Raw genomic sequence first — 20854 nt, forward strand, 5'->3', positions numbered from 1 at the left:
CACCACCTCCCTCCTCCCTACCCTAGCTTTTCAACGGTCCCACTTACCGACCCACCGCCTCTACCCCGCTCCCGGGCACCCCAGACCTCGCACCCCGCCTGCCCCCCGGTCCTCAGGTGTCTCCGGATCCTCAGATGCCCCCAGCCACCCCACCGGGTCCGGGCTCCCACACAACCCCACAGCCCCTGTCCCCGACACCCGCCGGGCAGCGAGGTGGGATCGGGGCTGCGGATCCCCCTTTGGGATAAGCCTCCCGGAGCCGGGCAAGGAAGCGGTTCCCCCTTCCCACCGTTATCCCAGGGGGGCGAGTGAGCGCGAGGGGCACCACCCCTCGAGTGGACCCCTGGAGCCCCACCGCCCTTTCGGACTTACTTCGGGCGGCAGAAAGCTCTTCTACCGCAGCTGAGAGGGGTAAGCCGCGGGCGTCCTCGCTGAGCCCCGGCTGCTGCTGCTACCGCCGCCGAAGCGCGTCCCTTCGCTTCCCCACGGACGGGCTCGCCTCGCCGGCCGCCGCCGCCTCAAGCCCCGCTCCTGCCGTGCCCCGTCTCTCTCCAGGCGGAGATTTCTCGCCGAGATTTTTATACTGGAGGCAGGGAACCTGATCCGCGCTTTGATTCAGCAGAGCCCGGGCTGCAGCGCGGCGGCAAGTGGAGGGAGTCAGGCGGGCGCCGGGGCAGAGCGAGCGGCCGCGCTTCCCCCTCGTGTGATGCGGATGGGCCGCGCCCGCCGGGCGGGTCACCCACGGGGCAGCCTCGCCCCCGGCGCCGGGGGGGGGGGGGGGGGGGGGGGGCAGGAGGGTGGGAGGGGACGGGACAGGGCTCGGAGGCAGCTTCGCGTGCGCCTGCTGCCGAGGGAGGGAGTGAGGGAGCTACCGAGCGACCCCGGCTGCTGCTGGACTGGTCCCTGGGCCGGTACCGACCGTCTCAGCACGGGCAACTTCTTCTCTTCCTCACGGCACCCCCCGGCCACTGAGTGGGATACCGAGGGCGGGAGGGGCACCTCACTGCCGATGCGGGGGCTCGCAGGGGGTTCAGCTCTTTTCCGGGCACAAATATCCATAGCTTTTGCTTGGGCAGCCTTTGGCTGTTGGGAGTTTGGGGAGCTTTTAAGTTTAGCCTTGATGGCTTCCAGCTTGCTACTTGAATCGTGGTAGTGCTGGGCTGGAAATGCTGCTGGGAGGGAAACCCCCCACGAAAAAAAAAGAAGATTAGAAAAGAGAAAAGAGAAGAAAACCAGCTTTTAATTTCAACTTGGGCTAAAAGTGCCGTAAGAACAACTTTTGCAATGGCATTCCAACACTCCTGGTTGTAATGGTTGCTGGAGTTAACTCAAGGCTTTCATTCAACAGCAGGCTTTTCCAACTTTTGGGCTCATTACATCCATTGAATAAGAGTGTTCCCCAATCCACAGCTTAATTTAAAGCTAAGTGGACTTGTTCCAAACTCCAGGCAATTTCTGTGTAATTCCCAATCCTCAGGGCAAATCTCTGCCTTGATGTGGAAGAGTGGGCCCATTGACTGCTTGGGTCTCAGCTGGGTTTGTAGCTCCTGCTCCAGGTTTATACAGAAATCCATTTCAGATTCTTCTCCTGTTTCCTGAGGAATGAGCTAAAAAGTAATTTGTCTGGCACTGTACACATTGCATCATCTAACACCTAACATCTGTGACAATGAAAAGCACTGTGCGGCTAGTCCCAGAGTGGGCAATTGCACTCACCTGGAGTCTTTCTTAGTAAACTACTCCCTTCCATCCACACCTTGGCATCTTCTTTTCATCACACAGTTATGTGTTTAGTCCTGGCATGGCTGTTCAGGATTTGCACCACTGGCAGATTTAATGACAAGTGATGTAATTTAAAACAACAACTTTGATTTGCAGTGTAAAGTGAGGGCTTGAGATGGAGGGAATATCCTTTCCAGCAGCTGGATGAGTGGAAATGAACACTCAATAGTAAACGTCGTCTTCGTGTTTCAGAGTGTGCAAAGCTGAATGGGTCCTTGATAGCTAGGTTGCATCTTCCTGAGGGCTTCTCAATATAATGCTAGTATCACAGTTCTAAGCACTACAAACATCTAGAGAAAGACATTTTCCATCAAAAAATACCTGGTAGTGGTTGACACTTAAAGCCCTCAGAGCTTCTCCGTAACAACCACAATAGCGCATTTTGGATGGTCCATCATGTCTAAATAACAAAGAAGTAGGAAAGAGGACAAAGACTGATCTCCAAGTTCACCTTGATTGAAACCAAAACAGGTTGCACCAAAGTGGGTCAAGAGATCTCTTCCTTTCCTTACAGAAATCTGAATCTTAGCTAAAACAACAAAAAACAGATTTTCAGCTTTCCAGAAAACAATGGGAACTTTCTGCAGAAAGAAACTGCTTTTTGCAAAGATACGCATGATATTAGAAGCCTCATTTGTCCACTAGATTTTAGAAGCAATATGTCAACAGACAGTCTTTGACCAAATTTACTCACAGCTTTTACCCATACCTACTTTTTCTAAAATCAATTTCCTGGAACTGAATTTACATGCCCAGGACTACTTTTGTTGACGCGACTTGGGTTTTGATGCAGAAAGTTCAAAATAAAACTGTAGACGAGGTTAATACACCTATTTAGAGGGCAGATTATGGTCTGAAGCACCTATAACTGGAAAAGAAAGTATATCAGTTTTCAATTGCCAAAAATTAAATGTGTTGCAATGTTAATATTATCTGTCTTAATGGAACCTTGAAGCTTAACGTGAGGTTTCCATTACAGTAAGCACTGTACAAATACCAAAAATATTCTTTTCCCCAAATTGCCTACTGTGTTTGATGCTTTTGATACTTTGATATTAATGGAGTATGACACTTGAATTTCTTGACTGAATCTTTGCTATTGAGATAGAACTCATAAAGACATAGAAGGAGGTGAGACGGTGAATACAGCAATCTTGGGAGGACCAATGTAACTTCAGTTGCCAAGAAAGAGTCATCAACTATTTATTAACCACTCCTTTAAATGTGCCTATTGTGCTGGTTCCCAATTGGAAAGAACAGGACAGCATGGAGAAAAGGGATGGAAGAAAGATATGCTATGACCATTTACTTGCCACAGGAATATTTTAAAATATAACATAAATAAATAAAAACACAGTTTTTATTAAAAGAACTATGAAATTGGAGAGGCTTATCTACAGAAACTCTCTGCTGGTTTGTCTCTCCAGTTTTCCAGCCAGTGCTTTATTTCATTTCCTACCTGATCTCTGGAACTAAGCCTAATCTACATTTCTTATATAGAAAAATCCATACTGAAAAAATACGTTTGGACTATTACCTTTCTAGTCTGGACACGCAGCTAACTTAGAAAGGAGAATTTGCTTAGAGAGTGCCAGTGACACAATTAAAATCCTCAACATTTGTTTACAGCTGCTGGTTCCACCCTGATCAAAAATCAGAGGTGAGGAATGGATGGACTGGCAGCTGTAGAAGTCCGATTTCTAGTTTCATGTATCCTCTTTGCTACCTGAAACAAATATTGGCAACCTAATGAAAGAGAGAAACAGGGCTGAATTTTCTTTTGAAAAGTAAAAGTTAAGGTTAGTACTGTAAGGAGTTATAAACGGATTTCTCATTAATGCCACATGCAAATGCTCTCATAAACAATCCAAAAATACTAGATCACAATTAGAATTCTGGTTCAGTCAGTAAATGCTCAAGGCAATCTGGGGGAAAGAACCTCTCGCCATTAGATACAGTTTGTGCCAAAATGTAGAAAGCTGCCCATAATAAATTTCCTGTCAATGAGTTTTGGCTTTCTTTTTCCTTTGAAAAGACCTGAACACCAAATTTTCCCTTTGAAGATGGGTTTTTTAGTAGTTTTAGGTAATCATTTCACAAGCATGTGAAGGAGATGATAGTTACTTGGACCTCATCAGCTTCTAAAAGGGGTTTGCACTTTTTTCCAAAGACACCCTTGAAAAATTCCGACTCTAAAGCTCAGACTACAAAGACAGAGAACGCATGACACAGTTTGCTCCTGAGAAGCACTTCACTGTTTTCAGTCCCACTGCCTAGCAGAATGATGCTCTACTTTTCAAAAAGCAACCACCACCTCATGTACACCATTTAAGAGGTCACCTTGAGCTGAGCCTGCTTGTTTGTTTCAGATACACTGTAAGTACCAATTTCTTTCGCTTGCCCTCCCTAACAATCAGCAACAGCAGCTCCAGGAAGATGTAATGTGATTCTAGAAAAGCAGAGAATTCAACGGTAGTTTACAGATTTTTTTCACCTTTTGCTCCACTGTTGTTCCCTAACCATTGAGCTGCAGACCCTGACAACTGAGTGCCCCTCATCCCCACTCCTGTGGTAAGATCAGATTTCCATTAGTGATCCTGAATTATTTAGTGAATGCATCAAAGATTGAAATCAACTACTTCTGAGATGTGTACCTTCTCACTCTATCTATCTTTCATTTAAAGTCCGCAAAATGGCAGGCATATTGTCACAAAGAATATCAATTGTATAATTAGAGTAGAAAAATTATGGATTTAAAAAACAGTAATTCATATCTTGCTTTCTAGTATTAAAATAATCGAGTATATAAAAAAAACAGATTTCCCAGATGTCTGTAGAAGAAGGCAAACAGAGAGCATGAAACCAGAAGAGTTATTTTTTCATGCACATATGATAAAAACTTAAGATATTTGAAAACAAAGTCAGTGTCCCAGAACTTGGTCTTAAGCTTTAGTCACCAAACCGTGAACACATGTTGTAACTTTACACATTTGACTGCTTCTATTTTGTGCAAGGGGATTAAAGCTTCTGTGCTCAAAATTATTCATGTGCATACATCTGCATATTGCAGTTTGAAATCCACAAATATAATGTGACACAGCAGGCCTTTCCAGGTCCTCAGCATTTAAAAGACTGCTGTTTGTACTTTGGCTTTTCTCACTCTTTTTTTTCTTTTGTGCAGGCAATCTTGAGGATGGAAGTCTGCCCCACCTAGGATTTCAAGTCTATTGCATTAAAAAAAATATATGTCTTAGCTATGGTACAAAAATTGTTGCTTTGAGTACATTATTGCTCTTTTCTATATAAACAAACATTTCATTTCACTCTAGTTTTAGTTTGGGGAGCAGTGTAAAGTAAAACAAAACGGTGTTTTATTTTGAAGGGCTGAGCAACAGCTACCATTTCTGCTCTATTTTCTGGGGTTTTGTCATTACCTATTTCTTTGTAAAAATCAAAGCAACATGCAGGAAGAAAGAAAATGTTCTTCCTTGAAACAGAACCAGTAAAATTGATGGGTTTATTATTTGGTTTCAAACTTCTAGCAGAAAATTACTGAACAAATAGAATGCAAGTTTCCTTTTCAGTTTCCCTCAGGAAGAACCTGATTTACTAATAGCTATTTTTTCTAAAGGCACTATATACCCACATGCCTAATTACTCTGTGAAAGGACTGGAATAAAAATAGAGAAGGTAGTACTTATAATCCCTCCGAATCAGTTCTTGATACTCAAGACAGTCTTCTAGTATCAGTCACAGTACTAAGTAGAACTAGGCACTGAACTGAAATGGTAGTGACAAGCCAGGAATAACAGGTTTGAGGAACTAACTACATAGCAGGCAAGTGATTAGAAAATGAAAAGCATTCTCGTCATTTACCTAGAGCAGAAACATGACATACTACTATTTCCTACTTCAAAGTAAAACTATGGTAATCACATTTTGAAATACGTAACGAGTACTTTTCATTCTAATGATGCTTATATAATTAAAGGAATATTTCTTAATATACTCCCTTAAGAATGAATTACTGCTATTGTGGGGAACAGTCTAAAACTACTATTAATTAATTACTAGTAGTCTAAACTACTATTAGGACAGTCTCTGCATCCACAGTGTGATGCAATCAGCACAACTCTGAATTGAGTGTATGAACGAAGAAATTCCACTTATCAAGATGATGTATTTTTTTAATCAAATTATTGGGTTGACAATTTGTAAAGGGTTCACCTGTGTAGTTATAATGATGCTAAACTTCACATTTAAAGAAAAATATAAGTGGTTTTGACAAGTTTTCCTTATGTGCAATAAAATGATGAGGTGTTCTCCTTTAATGCAAATGCAGGACAACTAAATCGTTGATTATGAATTTTAGTTAAATCATAGCAATAAAAGGAACAATGGGAATATAATATTGACAAGTGATTGTCAAACACATTCCAAAATACCATTATTGAGACTATTTCATTGCTGGCTTTTCCACAGATCTTCAGGTGGTAGTTTACTAGGGAGATACTTTCACAAGAGAATAAAATAAAAGTGAAATTGTATTAAGGCTAAGTAGTACCCTTTCCCTGATATCATTTTTACAAATAACCATGGCATGGAAAATTTAGGAGATACATCATGTATAGATATAGACATAGACACACCAACATAAAGGTCTGTTGTTGGAAACATAGGAACTGGAAGATGACCAGCTATAACCTGCTCATGTGCAATGCCTCATTAGTTAATGTAATGGCCACGATTTTCCCCCCATAAGAACAAAGTTAGGTACATCTGTTCTTAACTTACTGGCAATTTCTTGCCTGAGATTTGAGCCAGTTGCATGGCCTTCACAATACATCTTTGATGGAAACTCCTGAGGGATGCTGTTGGCTTCAATGTCAGCTTGATCTAGGTTTTCATGCTCAGGAGTTTAACAAAACATGGCATCAACATTTGCAAACCTAGACCTGGACTGGGTGTTATTAAAAAAAAAAACAAAACATGTTAAAACCCTTTAAAATCTTTTAACATCCACATTAATGATTTCATACTGACGCTGAAGTATGGGCACTAGTATGGGCAATGCTAGCACTTCTTGCTCAATGATAGGAGTTTCTGCCCAAAGATCTCATTCCCAGCATTATGTGATTGCATTAGACACGCAGTTTTCAATAGCAAAAACTGAGCAAGCAAATAATGGGGAGAAAGTACTGACTCTTCCACTCCCACTTTTTGATAGGAAAGTCTCAGAATAAAAATGTGCTATTAAAAAATCCAAAGCTAATAAAAATATTCAGAATATTTGTTAAACTCTATAACATAAACTTATACATTATAATGCATAAAACATATATGAATGTTTAAAATATGGAGCCTGTCTCATGAGATTTTTTTTATATTTTTTAACTCTTGGAACTGTCAATATAGTAAGAAAGACTTAAGAAAAAAAGCTGTACTTACATTGTATGTTGTTTACTTTTTTTTCTTCTCCAACACATTCTTCACTTCAGTGGTTCTTGCTTCACATCAGGAATTTGAAGGGGGAAAGTGTCTTCCCATACAGAATAAATTCTGACATGACTCAAACATTCCTAATTTTAGGGTCATTTTAACAAAACCACTATAGATATTGATGATAATGATTTTGTCTATAGCATTCATTTTTAAAGTGAAATTATGGAGATTTTAAAAGCAGGAGTATGTGATCAAACATACTTGATTTTACTTTGAAGAACAGGAACAATCAGGGTAACTCTGTACAATCTACAGCTTTTTTTTTTTTTTTTCCTTTTGGAATTTTTATTTCTATTGAGAAATGAATAAGCAGCAGGGTCTCTGTCTTCTGAGATCCATCAGGAACTTTACTTCTTTTGAAGATCCTGTGTTCTTTTAGTGTTATATATTCAATGTTTAAAACAAAGGAACGCAATCCTAGCTAAGGTCTACGGTCTCTTTCATCCTAATTTTAGTATTAAAGCTAATTAGTGTATGCCGATATTTTTCAAAGTATATTAACAGGCTCACAGAACCTAAGAGGATAGATGAACATGTACTTTAGTAGCAATATTCCCATTTTTTCAACTTGCTTTTCAACACTATGTGAGATTGCATATACTTCTACTTAGAGTTCATCAAAATCTTTTTTATCTTTGCAAGCTATCCCTTTTCCAATTATCCAGTCTAAACACTAAGGTTTTGCAAAGCAGACCTTTCCAAACAGCTAGATTGAGCTCTGTTTCCCTCTCTGCATCTCCACCCTCTTCAGTATTCTTCCTACCCTCTCCAAATAACCTGCATCCTTCTCTTTGTCTAAATGATGCTAATATAAGATCCTATTAGGACAGCGTAAATAATGCATATCTAGAAATCGCACCATCCTCAAAGAGTCAAAAGCAGAAACAATACCAGATTTGTGTTAGGAACCACTGTTAACTGCCTAAAGGCAGTATGACTTTTAATGAAATGTTTGCAATATTTAACAAAAATGCTTATGCTCCTGATATAATTTGCCTATTTACATTTCCTCCATGATATTTTTTCAGGAGTTAGAAAACATGAGTCTTTAAGAAGGAGTTTGTATGAGTCAATGACCCTGTGCCATTACTGTTGTCTGAAATCTTTCTTTAGTGACATGTTTTAGATTTTCATTAACTTTTTTGTATGCGTGTGACATCTGTTTTATTTCAGCTGTCTGGAATAGGAAATGAGGAGCACTTTCTTAGTTGGATTGCTTGTCTTTACTCTAGCATTTACAGGTACCATTCATTTTCCAACTGAAAGATTGGTTTGGAATGTTGTAAAATGATATTCCCTTTATGTCTCAAATTGTTCCTACAGTGTTGGTCAGAAAAATGAGAAACACCTAATTTTGAAGCATAGTTATAGGACCAGGTCACAAGTGTAATTCAATGCTCTTTATATGGTTTTCCCTGGTTGTTCTGATGATGAAAGAAGTGCTGGGAATTTATGAACTTGTTTAGCATGCATGGGTTTTCTTATTCATGAAATTGAAAAGTGAAGATGGGAAAAGTCCCTGCAAACTGATACACTACCTGATCAGACCAGGAAAAAGTCATCATTCATGGAGTCCGGGTTTATTAACAGGGATAATATTTTTATTCAATCCTGTATGAAACCTCACAGCTGGATTTTCCCCCGCAGCCTGTCTAATACTCAGATTCATTTTGTAAAGAATGCCCAAATCAGACTGTAGGCAGACACGCATTCAAAATCCTCTCACTGTGGCACTTATTCTCACCTATGATTTTCCCCAGTGACAAAGTAAGCCAGCGGCATGAGTGAGTCAGAAAAATTACTTAGCACTTTGCTAAAAGAATTGTTCTAGGAAAGAGGTTTAAGGCAAATTTTGCTGGGTTTAGTGTTATTAATGAAAAAAAAAAACAAAAACCCACAAAAAAGAGCAACCCCCCCCCCCCCCAAAAAAAAAAAAAAAAACAACCCAAAGCCAACCCACAACAGTTAAATCCATTGGGTTGCAGGCTGCAATCGCAGTGTGTTCAGAAAACTTTAAGATCACAGGTACGTGGATTCACTGAACATCAAGACGTCACAAAACTGTAATTGATTTGAACTCTCCTTTGATTACAACTTTTCAAAATTCAAATCTTACCATTTTAATGTTCAGGTGCTTTGCTGTTTGGGACAGTTGAGAAGAGGAAGAGCATTGAATCTGGAACCACTTCAGAATACAGACTGCTGTTAAGCTCAGGCTGTCTAAAAAATGAAGACAAATTAAAGAAAATGGAAAGTGATTTCCTGTTCCCTGTGTGCAGAATTACTTGACCAACACTGTGAAAACTCTAACATTTGTAACTGTAAGTCATTAACCAAATCTTGAGGAGGTCGTTTCCTTTATCTCATCAATACTTTAGACATGAGGGAAGAATGAACTGCTATTTTGAACCATCATTCTTACGTAAAATTTTGCATTATGACCTCTGAAAAACACTTGCTTAATTAGCATATAAGGCAGATTAAAATAGTCTCTTCTGCTCAAAGTTTGTTTCTCTATGGTGAAGAGCAGGTCTTTCTGGTGGGGTTTTTGTTTTATTTGTTTTTTAAATTAATACTTCAGAGCAACAGCTAAGAATAGGCATATTTATTTCAATATGATGAGTTTGAAAGGCTGAGGTGAATGAAAAAAAGGCTTTGAACAGTAGCTCTGCTTTAAGTATAATTAGTTTTATGCAGTTGTTATAAATAGCTGTAGCACATTTTCTCTGAGAACCAAAAGCTTCATCAATATTATTACTTGCTGTGGACTGGTGGTAAAACTGGTGGTGAAGAAAAGTTAAATCCAGCATTTACATTTTTTTTTAATTGAAAAGTGAAATAAATAATGAGTCTAAATTCAAGCCCCTGGATGCTAGCTTGCCTCTGTGTGTTTATGTGTAGGACACGAACTGCACACTCTCTGCCACTAGAGTTTCAGCCCATGTATTGTGCTCACCCCCAGGCCATGGCAAAGAGCAGTAGCACAGCTTGCTCTTTTGTCTTGTGGCTACAGCAGACTTCATTAGTCTCCTTTATATCATGACTATGCAAGAAAATGATGACAAGAAAATGACTGAAAGACAGTGGTGGTTGAAGCCTGATTCAGGTTGCTGAACTGTATTTACAACATGACACCTGCATAGGAATCTACACCTCCTACCTTTGTGGCAGGAAGATGAGGAATGAATAACCTGCTTGTGTGGAAATTACATTTTCTCCTTCCAGTCAAGCACACTGCTTTTCTATGGCCATATTTATGTAAGCATGAACACAGCTGTACCCTGGAGCAGATCATTTTTTAACTGTTACACTTATTTCACACCGAGATAAAACCATTTTCTTGTTGGTTTTGGCCAGTATGCTGGTATTTGAACTCGTTGGGTAAGCAACTGTCTTATTCTATGGACTAACAGAGGACATAAGGCTTAGATGGGGCTCTGTAGTGCTTTTCAACACTGTGCTTGCTTTAGAAGGGACAAAAAAACAAAAGAGAAAACATTTCCACGGCTATTTTTTTAGTGGCTCAGAATCAGACTTTTGCCTAATGTCACGTGTATCCATGGAAAGAATGTGGTAAGGCTACAGGCTGCCGCCTCCTTCTCCTCCCAGTTTCCATTTAGAGGCCCAACAAATTTGAGAACAAACCTGTTTCATATTTTCTGCACAATAGAGATGCAACTTCTAGCTTCAGGGGAGAAAAAACCCCAACAACTCCCAGCAAAGTGCATAAGTTCATGAAAAAATCTTCAGCACAAGAGAGACTGCAGAAACTAGAAAATTCAATAGGAGAAACATAGTGCAGTAAAATTTGCCAGATGTGAAGTTAACGTAGTGGGAACCAGGTGACTTGCAGGTCTGTTCTTTTTTTCTAGCAGTCATTTCCTGGGTGCCTTTGAGTAAGTGAAAGAAACCTCCCTTTAGCTGGCTGTAGTGTGTTCAGCCCCTGATTCTACAAGTCACACAGCTTTTGTGTCGCCTCAGATTACCAAAATGGGGGCAATAGCAGTCCATTTGCCTATTTGTGTTCCCAGTTCTTTACAGCAAGTACCTGTTCCTTTCTTTTTGTTTGTATATAAACCCAAGGAAAACCTTGATAAGACCTAAATGATGGTCCTAAACACAAGGATCTGACCCTGAGCACGCTGAACTAACTTCAAAGTTGAACATGGTTTGTGGGACTGGACCGGATGTCCTCATCAACCTAAATTAGCCTATGTTTATATTTCCCTGCAATAGAAATTCAGTGTGTGTTTTAATAAGCAGATAGATAAGTTTGTCATGAAAATCTGCACAAACCACAGTGTTGGGATTCAGACAGCCTTCTACAGTTCCTAATGCCTTCTTGTGGGAGGTTACTCATGGTGACTCCCACACCCATCTTGGGTTCAGCAGGCTCATAGATCTGTGTACAGTTGGGGAGCCATATCCCATCTCTCACATTAAACAGGGGTGCAGTTCAACCTATTTCTGATGTGAGATATCTAGGAACAGCAAAGACAATTCGTGAAGGCAATCACTTGCTCAGTCAGAGCTAGCCCCTTCTTTGCCTCCCCAAGATAATTGTGGTAGACCAACTAGAGATTCTCTGACTTAGAAAGGCTTTCAGCAAGTCTCCCAGTGGTGGCAGACTTGGAAATGAGCAAAAAGCCTTAGCCGCTGCAAGTAAGGTCTGCTGTGTTTAGCAGAAGAGGATGTTGCATGAGTTGCCTGTGAGCAAACAGCCACCAGAGGATATACTGAATTTGTATCATCCATCTCCACTTCCCGTGAAACTATCGATCAAGTGTTGACTAAATGCTGTGGCTGCAGAACCAAAGTGAGCTTTTTGCCATGTGAGTAGAAAAAACATATCTTGCTGTGTGCCTGAAGGAAGCCCATAGTCACCTGCTTTTGTTTGCTGGCATTGTTTCTGTGATTTAATGAGGATACATAGCAAAGAGCTGCAAAAAAACCTCTCATAATGGTTAGAAATAGAGTGAAGCAGCAGCAGCAGGTAGGTTCAATATGTCTCAGAAAGACAAAAGTGCCTATCGGAGACAATTACAACTAAGCATCACAATCTGGAAGCATAAAGTTAATTTCTAACATCAAAAGGCTTCATCTCCTGAAGACACCAGTAGCAAGAAAAGTAGAAAAAACAATTGACAGTGGCCAATTGCACTGATGTTCCTGACTTATTCACCATTCCCAAGTCCTTGGATTCAAGGACTTCATAGAATAATTTAGGTTGGAAAAGACCTTTAAGATCATAAAGATCAACCACAAACTCAACACTGCCACCACTAAACTATGTCCCTATGCTCCACATATCTCCAGGGATGGTGACTCCACATACCTATACCTCCAGGGATGGTGACTTCCTTGGGCAGCTGGTTTCAGTGCTTCACAACCCTTTCCGTGAAATTTCTTCTTTAGGAAGAAATTTTTCCTAATATCCCATCTAAACCTCCCCTGGCACAGCTTGAGGCCATTTCCTCTTGTTTTGTTACCTGGAAGAAAAGACCAACACCCACCTCGCTGCAATCTCCTTCTGGTAGTTGTGGAGAGTGATAAGATCTCCCCTCAGCCTCCTTTTGTCCAGACTTAACAACTCCAGTTTCTCCAGCCACATTTTGTAAGACTTGTACTCTAGACCCTTCACCTTATACATACATATAGTAATTTTTACAGATGTCTTTTTCTGTGGATGACTGAGTTGAGATACTGAAAAAGACTGGAATTTAGAAGGCTTTGTGAATTTATCTTCTGGAAAGATTAATATCAGTGTTTGGGTTTTTATTTATATATAAAAATATATATAAAATATATATATAAATTCCAGATACTGTATTGCCAACGTTACAAAATCAGAATACAGAAATTACAGAAAAAGAAAAAAAAAAGAAATAAATAATTAAAAAAAAGAAATAATCTTAAACATGAAAAGCTTGGAGAGCACTCATATTCTAAATCAAAGAGTTTTTCATAATCCTAATTAGACCTTACGCTCTTTCCCCCACACATGCAGATGCTTAACTTTTGGCTTGGATCGGACCTCCTTCATTATCAAAGGGTGAAAGAAAGGCCCAAATGACCTGCAGAGCACTCCAGTGTTGAACTAGGTGTCCCAGGAGGAGGTCACTTTAGAGATGGACAATACAAGTACAATTCAGCTTGACTGGAAATCCAGTGTAAGAATTTCAGGGTGACTTGTGGAGCCATTCGCTTATGCAGCTACAGATGTACTGCTCACATGGTTTTGTATTACAGGAAATTTCGAACTACAAGCTTCAATCTACAAGCTGACTGTTAGTTTACCAGAACATTAATTCTGGTCATGTCCATGAATATAAGCAGAATTTCAGGCCCTCACTGCAATATTAGATGGCATGTAACTGAAAATTAAATATATATTGATATGGAAAACCTTAAGTGAGAAGAAAGACTAAGGAGAACTTTTAATAGCTGTGTTACACCAAGAAAATGCTAGTTATCCAATGACCCCTTATTCTGCAATCATTCAACTGGACACAGCTGATTATATCTGTCCTTCTAGCATACATTTGGTAAAAGGAAGAAGGGAAAAACAAGGAAAAAGAGTGAACAGTCAGAATAATGACCCCTTATATTTATATGGAGCCTTACATCCCTATACTACCTACTTCAGGGATGATAATGAGACCCATTAGCAAAGCACAGGTACCCCTGGAGTATAAATGTATATTCATAAATGGAGTGAGAAAGACCAGAGCTTTTTAGAACATCATCAATTCTGTCAGCAAAGAAATTTATGTGATTCATACATGCATTAACAGAAGCAGGCAGGTAATCACACCCTATTTCTCAGAAACAGAGTCCTCAGCCTGCTGGCTAATTATGTCAGCAACAAGCACCCCAAATTCTAGACACCAAACACTAGCCTGAATGACATAACAGATTTGTTTGACTCATGGTAATTCATGCTGGATGGGGCTTCAGGACCCAAAATACCTTTCAGAACTACTGTTTTAATCTTACTATTTCATTTTTAAATCTCTTCTTCACTCTCATATGACTCTTAAAAAAACCCAACCAGACAACAACAACAAACTTGTATGCACCCTCCACCTTTCATCCAGCATAACAGAACATCCACCAGAGCTGATCTACACCCACCCTTTGGTGAGAAGCCTCTTGCTTTCCTCTAGATTCTGAAGAATACTGCACCTAAAAACTGAAACCTCTAGAATGAGAGTGAATTACCCTATGCAGTTTCTTGCCAGACCGTTTGGTGCTTTAATGACAAACGTAGAACAAATGAGACCACGGTCAACAGTTCTTCTGACAGTCAGTGCTAGTGATTTTTGTTAGCTCCCTGGTAAAATAGCAGATTACAGCTATTAACCAGGCAGTGCTTCACCTGGCTTCCTATCATGCTACAGATTATCCATCTGAGCTTAACTTGCAGCAGGTAGCTCTCATTTCATATCCATGGGACACAAAATCTTTATTTGTCTGTTTCTTGGGACTCACAGCTCACCTTCCTACCTGCAGGTTTGCTTGCCTTATTGAATGAGAGCCGCAGGATCCATGCAGCTGACACTTGTACTTCACTCACATTCACAATAAAAACAGTTCCTGACAAACACACACAGAGACACGCACACACTCACACATCCCTAGTGCCACTTAAGATTATGGACAGACATGGCAGAAGAAAAGAGGGAGCTGCTCTTTTCCTTGCCATTTTCCTTGTCCTGTGGAATGCCTGCTGTGAATGAATATGGCTGCAAATATAAAACTCATGTATCAATATCAACCCCTGAACGTGAAAATATAAGACCCAACACCTTGAAATTACGGGATTGCTTCCAATATTTACCTATTTTTAAACTTAACAACCTTGGCAACATCTCTTACAAGCATCGCTACATAGTTTAAAAGATCCCTTGTGAGAGAGAACCAAATTTTAACTGCAGGGAAATACTGAAGTCACTTGGCTGCAGTGAAACTGCAGGGGCTTGGGGTGTTTTTCAAAGCAAATGATTCATTTCAGGATTCTTTTTCTTTTTTCTTCCCAAAAATGTTTTGGGCTTTGGGGTTGGTTTGTTGGGGACTTTTTTTTGTTTGTCTTCATTGTCGTTACATTCTTACTATGAAAGATGTAGCTTTTTTAAGAAACAATTGAAAGCTATTACATTTCATATGTAAAAAAAGGTTGCATGTAAAAGGGAAATCCCCACCTAAAGGGCATTAGCCTGTGGGAAAGATACTTATATATATGTGTGTGTATATATATCCATTTCACCAATGTTATGAAATATTTTTGTTTGTTAAGTTGGCTAGAAATAAGCCCTGAAGCAGCTAACACAGCTGAAATGCTGAGGAATAAGGGCAAATTACTATGGATGAGCAAAGCAACAGTTGGACTCTCTTCAGAACTACATGCACGTGCAAGGCCACACACATCCAAGAATTTGGGGTGCAAAATTGGTAGGATATCAAGCTGTACTCTCATTTTTTTAAATGCACCACTCAGCGGCTCTGCCTGCAGGTGGTGGAACACCTCCAGATGTTGCTGTGAGAGCAGCTCTGAGCACATCAAAAAACATCTCCTCCACAGGCATTTCCAGAGAGCAGCTGGCAGACATTTGGAGCAGCTTGTTACTGTGAAGGACCCCAGAGGGGTTAGTGCTTTGTACCACAGTGCTTATGAACGTCAGAGCTATGCTTGCTAACGCTTTCTGCTGTGCAGTGTAAGTCATGCCTAGGTTACATCCTCAATCTAGCTCCATCTTGTCCTTCACAGGCAGAACAGTTCATCATTTTAGCACTATTATTATTAATAATAATATACTTAGGCTGTCTGAGGCAGCCGGAAAAAGGGGCTTAAGATATTCCTTAAAAGAGACAAGCACACAGCTGGCTGCGGGCAGCAGCGGTAAGCATCAAAGGGCTTGGAATGGAGGAGGGAGCCAGAACCATGTGTGAGGGAGGTGTTTTCGTGGCAGGCGCTGTCCCAGAGAGACAGAGCAAAGGAAACATCACAAAATTATTCAGAAATTCAATTTCAAGATGAGAGACCAGAGGCAAGGGGGCTGTTAGGAAATACTGAGTTGTATGGGAGAAAGACCACAAAAACTTGGTGTCAGAAATGGTGGGGAAGCAGGGAGGGCAGCTGCTGAAGACAAGAAAGCAAGCAATGGCCATGACAGAAATTTCTTCAATCACACACAGCTGGACAGAATCAAATGGAGTCATTATATGATTTTGGGTTAGTCTAAACCAGTGCTGAACTGAGAACCTAAGATAATTGGGGGTGAATCAGAATGTACACTCAAGAAATGCCCCTGAGATGCATAATTAAGACCCTGATGTGACCTATATGCCTACATTACAGTCCTGATAATCTCTGCTATATCTATTTTGCACGCACTGAATGCTGTGCTGACAATCTGAGTTTATTGAGGGACTGAGAAGACTTCCCTGGAAATATTAAGGGTATCATTAACCTTTTTCATTACCATGAGCTTGAAGTTAGCTTATCCAGAGGCTTAACACCCCCTTCCCATCTGTCCCCTTCAGTGACACACACGCAAGCAGAATCTTCACCCTTGCTTCCCTTTGCTCCACTCCCCCTAACTCTTCTCAGCTTCTGAGTCACACCAGTCTTTTCACTTTGCCAGAAAAAGTGACCCAGCTCCACTGGCAAATAACACAAGGAAACTCAGCCCAGCCAAGGTATGCGCTTCTTCACTTTTATTCTGTACATTTCCACACAAGTGACAATACAGAAAAAGTGTTCAAAAGGAGCTGTAACCATCTCTTTCACTGGGGGCAGGTTTCCTCTTTCCCCCAGTTTAAAATCAACTTGTTTAGCAACACAGTGATCAAGATACTTTGTATAAATAGGAAATGCAAGAAAATCAGGGAAGAAAATACTTTCTCGCTTTGTTACAAAAACACCCTCCCCCTTCCCATATTCCCCTTCACTGCTGATTACATGGACCCTGATTCTCTGTTACATATAGTTTCACTTCATGGGTGCTGCTGCATGCCTCTGATTCCTTTTGCCAGCTGGCAGCCTCATGATGCACAGCTCTGGGGCATTATGCATGGGGTCAGGCAGCATAAAAGAGCCCTTTGTGATGTTATTACAATTCCTGGAACAGATGTGGGTTCAGATAATAGGATATGTACAAATACTGGAACTCTGGATGCCCATGAAATGTTGGCTGAATATGTGCATTTGTTGTTTGGCTTTACTGCTTTATTCAGGGGACTAAACACATTATGGAGTGGTCCAGATTCTGACCTCTGTCACATGTTGGTTCACCTGGAATGAATTCAGTGCAGAGCAGATCAGGATGTGTCATTTGTCCTTCCTCCATCATCTCTAGGAAACAGCAAGTGAGTATCTATATATCACTATATAGCCTGTTGGAAATTCAGCCTTTCTATCATGAGCCTGTTCATTTCCGTCCCACATGACAATGACTCCTTCTTAGCCTTGTTCCTTTTTGCAGGAGACACCTTCAGTTCCTCAGCTCTTGGCTAACTGTTGTCCTTGTTCTTTATCAGTTTTCATCTCTCATTTGCCAATTGACTAGCGTGGAGGCCAGAGAGTCTGTTCTCTCAGCTGCTTGGATTTGTTCCCCAGGAGCCTTTCGCATCAAGAAACTCAAGTGGTGGTTTCTGGCCTGTTGGAAAAGATACTGTGATACCTCAGTGGTAGGATAGAGATAACAGAAAGTGGTATTTCTGAGACTGGCTCTCCCAAATGAAAGTCTGTGCTCAATGAACTCAATGTGATGGAATACAACTCTAAAATTCAACAAAATACTGTTCTCTGGAGGAAGGGCAAGCACCAGAATGTTTTCATTGACTGGAAGTATCACCCAAGTTAAAATTTTTAATACAAGGTAGCTCAAACATGGAAATCAAACACAAATAGTACAAACTAGCTTGTTAGAAACTTGTATCCTTCAGCACTCTGCTATCTCGATTTAAGTCACCTAGCTAAAAAGCCTAAGACAGGGCTGCTCCCAACATCCTTAAAAAAATGGTTCTAAAAGAAGTAGGATGTTATAGTAACATTACAGACACAACAAAAAACCTCATAGTTAATATACAGCAGGTTTTGGCCTCACAATACAAAGCGCATTACCTATGTATGTATGTGGAGGTGATACTATCCCCATTATGCAGATAAGAAAACTGAGGCATGGGAAGGTTAAATAACTTACCCAAACTGGCTCAATGACAATGGAAGGAATAAAACCTCAACCACTTGATTTGCTGCCTTCTTCTCTACCCCTTTGACCACAGTACCTCCAGAGAGATGTGCTGATGATTTACAACACACAGCAAGTGCTTTCCCTGTTCTGTGACGCAGCCATGTGCACAGTTAGACTTGCAAACTAACATAAGACAGAAGCACATCATTAAACAAAGTTATAATTCGTTGCATAACCTTAATGTTTTGTAATAAAATAGATCAATTCTTGCTTAGAATAAATCCCCACTGAACTAGCAGTGCCAGTCTCATAAACGAGGTTCAATCTTTGCATACATTGCATTTTCATTTTCATTTTCACGCACTTGCAGCTTGATGAGTATTGGTCTATAGGAGAATTGTGTTTTCCACAACACATCTTGTTTTTTCCCAGTGCAGGGCTGCAAAGCTGTAGCAGTTCTAAAAGCCATGAAGAAGAAAAGCAGCAGTAACAGCAGCACAAAGGCAGGCCTTTAGTTTGTAGCAAACTGTTCTGCTCACTGACTCAGAGAGGACACTGAAACCAGTTGTGGACTGCCAGAGGGTTTGTGTTGAAGACGCAGAACTCGAGTCCTCAACTATATCATTAGCTAGATTTTCCAACATCTTTCAAAAGCCTCCTGCTTCCCAAAAGCTGGCTGCATGCAAAATGACTGGCATAGGGTTTACAGGACAAAAAAATAAGGGCAGAAGAAAAATAACCTTCATTTCCCACTGTAAAAGCACGTTTCACCTTGCTGAGATTTCTTCAGGGAAACACTGGCATTTGTGTTCCATGTTCCCCTTCCTGATGCATTGCACCCTGACAGGCCAGCAGCCAAGGCTGGCAGCTCCTAAGTCCATTTGGAAAGGGATTTTAACCCTTCATTTTTGCAATAGAATTACAGTACATAGAGCATATGCAGCCCATGGTGTGAGGGCATCTAGATGGCACCCATTACAAAGGGCAAATCCACAACAGCTGCTCTGAGAGGAAACAGGCAGAAAACCGCATCCTGAGGCTGCCCCCTGCCCTGGCACCAGGATGAGAAACAAAAAGAGCATGGCAGAGCCTTTAAGAAAGGAAGGTATCTCCTACAGCTTTCTGATGTCTGTATGTATTTTACACTCCACCTGGCACATGGTGGCGTGTCTGGAATATGTAGCCTCCAAAGAGTTGCTGCTTCTGCCAGTAAGGTGATAGATGGGTCTGTCTGCACATAAGGCATCCCCCCACCCCTTTGCCTTCCCCCAGATCTGTGAGGTGCAGCAATAAGCTAAAGAGACAAAGCTCCCAAGAGCTGCTTAGTGCTTTGAAGGCTCAGCCACTTATTTTCTTTTCTCCCAAAGCTGTTGTGTGATCAAAGGAGGCAGACGGAGGAGAATCACTCTGCAGTGACATGTAAACAGAACAAAAAACCTGATAAGCCCCTGCCATCTTCCTGTGATTTTTCTGAGATATACGTTGAGCAGAAAACCATACAGTAGCAGGGCCAGCCATTTTGCATGAGAGATCAGCACATTTGCTCATTCGTTAGAAGCAGCTGCCACTTCTCACAAGCACGTAATGGAGCAGCACTATCACATTTGCCTAGGCGAAGATTATTTTACAGGAAAAACAGGAAGGGAAGGAAAATTAGATTGGACTTTTTTTTTCCTACTGATATTAAAACTAGGTCTGAAAAGGTCAAAATCAGCTCCTCGGGTGTGAAATACCCAAGTCTATCATGCTTCCCATCTGCTTCATTCTGAGACATTACAACTGCCCTCAGAGGAGCCTTTAGTACTGCACATCCAGCTCATTCCCAGTACAGCAGAACTGCAACTGGACATGGGCAGAGGAGATCCAACAATCTGCATGGTCAAGCAGAAGTGTCACAGAGGCAAGCACGAGGAGGATTTTGACCTTTCCAGTCAGAAATGAAGGTAGCATGAGGTAAGGAAAGAAGAGGTGATCCAAGAATAAAGACTTCAGTAAGAAAGGTCTGAAAAGGACAGATAAAAAAAAAAAATAAAAAAAAAAAAGAGGAAAAACAAAAAGCACAAATTTAAACAAAATTATGTTGCATTTTCTTCCTGTCACTAGTTGCCAGCAAGTTCACTCTTTTTGTAGCTTTGACATGAACATGCTGCTCCTGCACAATGTCCTTATGGACACTCTTAAAATAGTACCAAGACCACAGGAGAAAACAATGTGCGACCGCACCCATCTCCTATTAAAGCAGGCACATCAACAACAGTTTTCCCATTCTGATCAAGAAAGTATCCTGATACTGGGAAAAGGGCTGAAGCTGGAGACAGGAGAAGAAAGACAGCTATTCACTTTGTGGCCTATAGCCCAATCATTTCTTTTGTGGT

The 20854-nt window shown here is 40.9% G+C and overlaps 1 protein-coding gene and 1 long non-coding RNA gene across 2 annotated transcripts in view; both read right to left on the bottom strand.

Moving 5' to 3' along the window:
* PTN (pleiotrophin) overlaps positions 1-713 on the bottom strand; it is a 71411-nt gene extending 70698 nt beyond the window's left edge. Inside the window, exon 1 of the mRNA XM_057428100.1 lies at positions 373-713. The gene's annotated coding sequence lies outside the window, so the exon portion shown is untranslated. The remainder of the gene's footprint in view (positions 1-372) is intronic.
* Positions 714-9420: 8707 nt separating this feature from the next.
* LOC130609284 (uncharacterized) lies at positions 9421-14585 on the bottom strand. The gene is made up of 3 exons (XR_008974752.1): positions 14506-14585; positions 13926-14035; positions 9421-9500 (listed from the first exon to the last, which is right to left on the bottom strand). It is a non-coding gene; the product is annotated as an uncharacterized LOC130609284 (long non-coding RNA).
* Between the last annotated feature and the right edge of the window lie 6269 nt (positions 14586-20854).

This window comes from Pezoporus wallicus, unplaced genomic scaffold (assembly GCF_028554395.1).
Source record: "Pezoporus wallicus isolate ANWC-B61680 ecotype Strahan unplaced genomic scaffold, APGP_CSIRO_Pwel_v1 contig_2908, whole genome shotgun sequence".
Taxonomy (NCBI): domain Eukaryota; kingdom Metazoa; phylum Chordata; class Aves; order Psittaciformes; family Psittacidae; genus Pezoporus; species Pezoporus wallicus.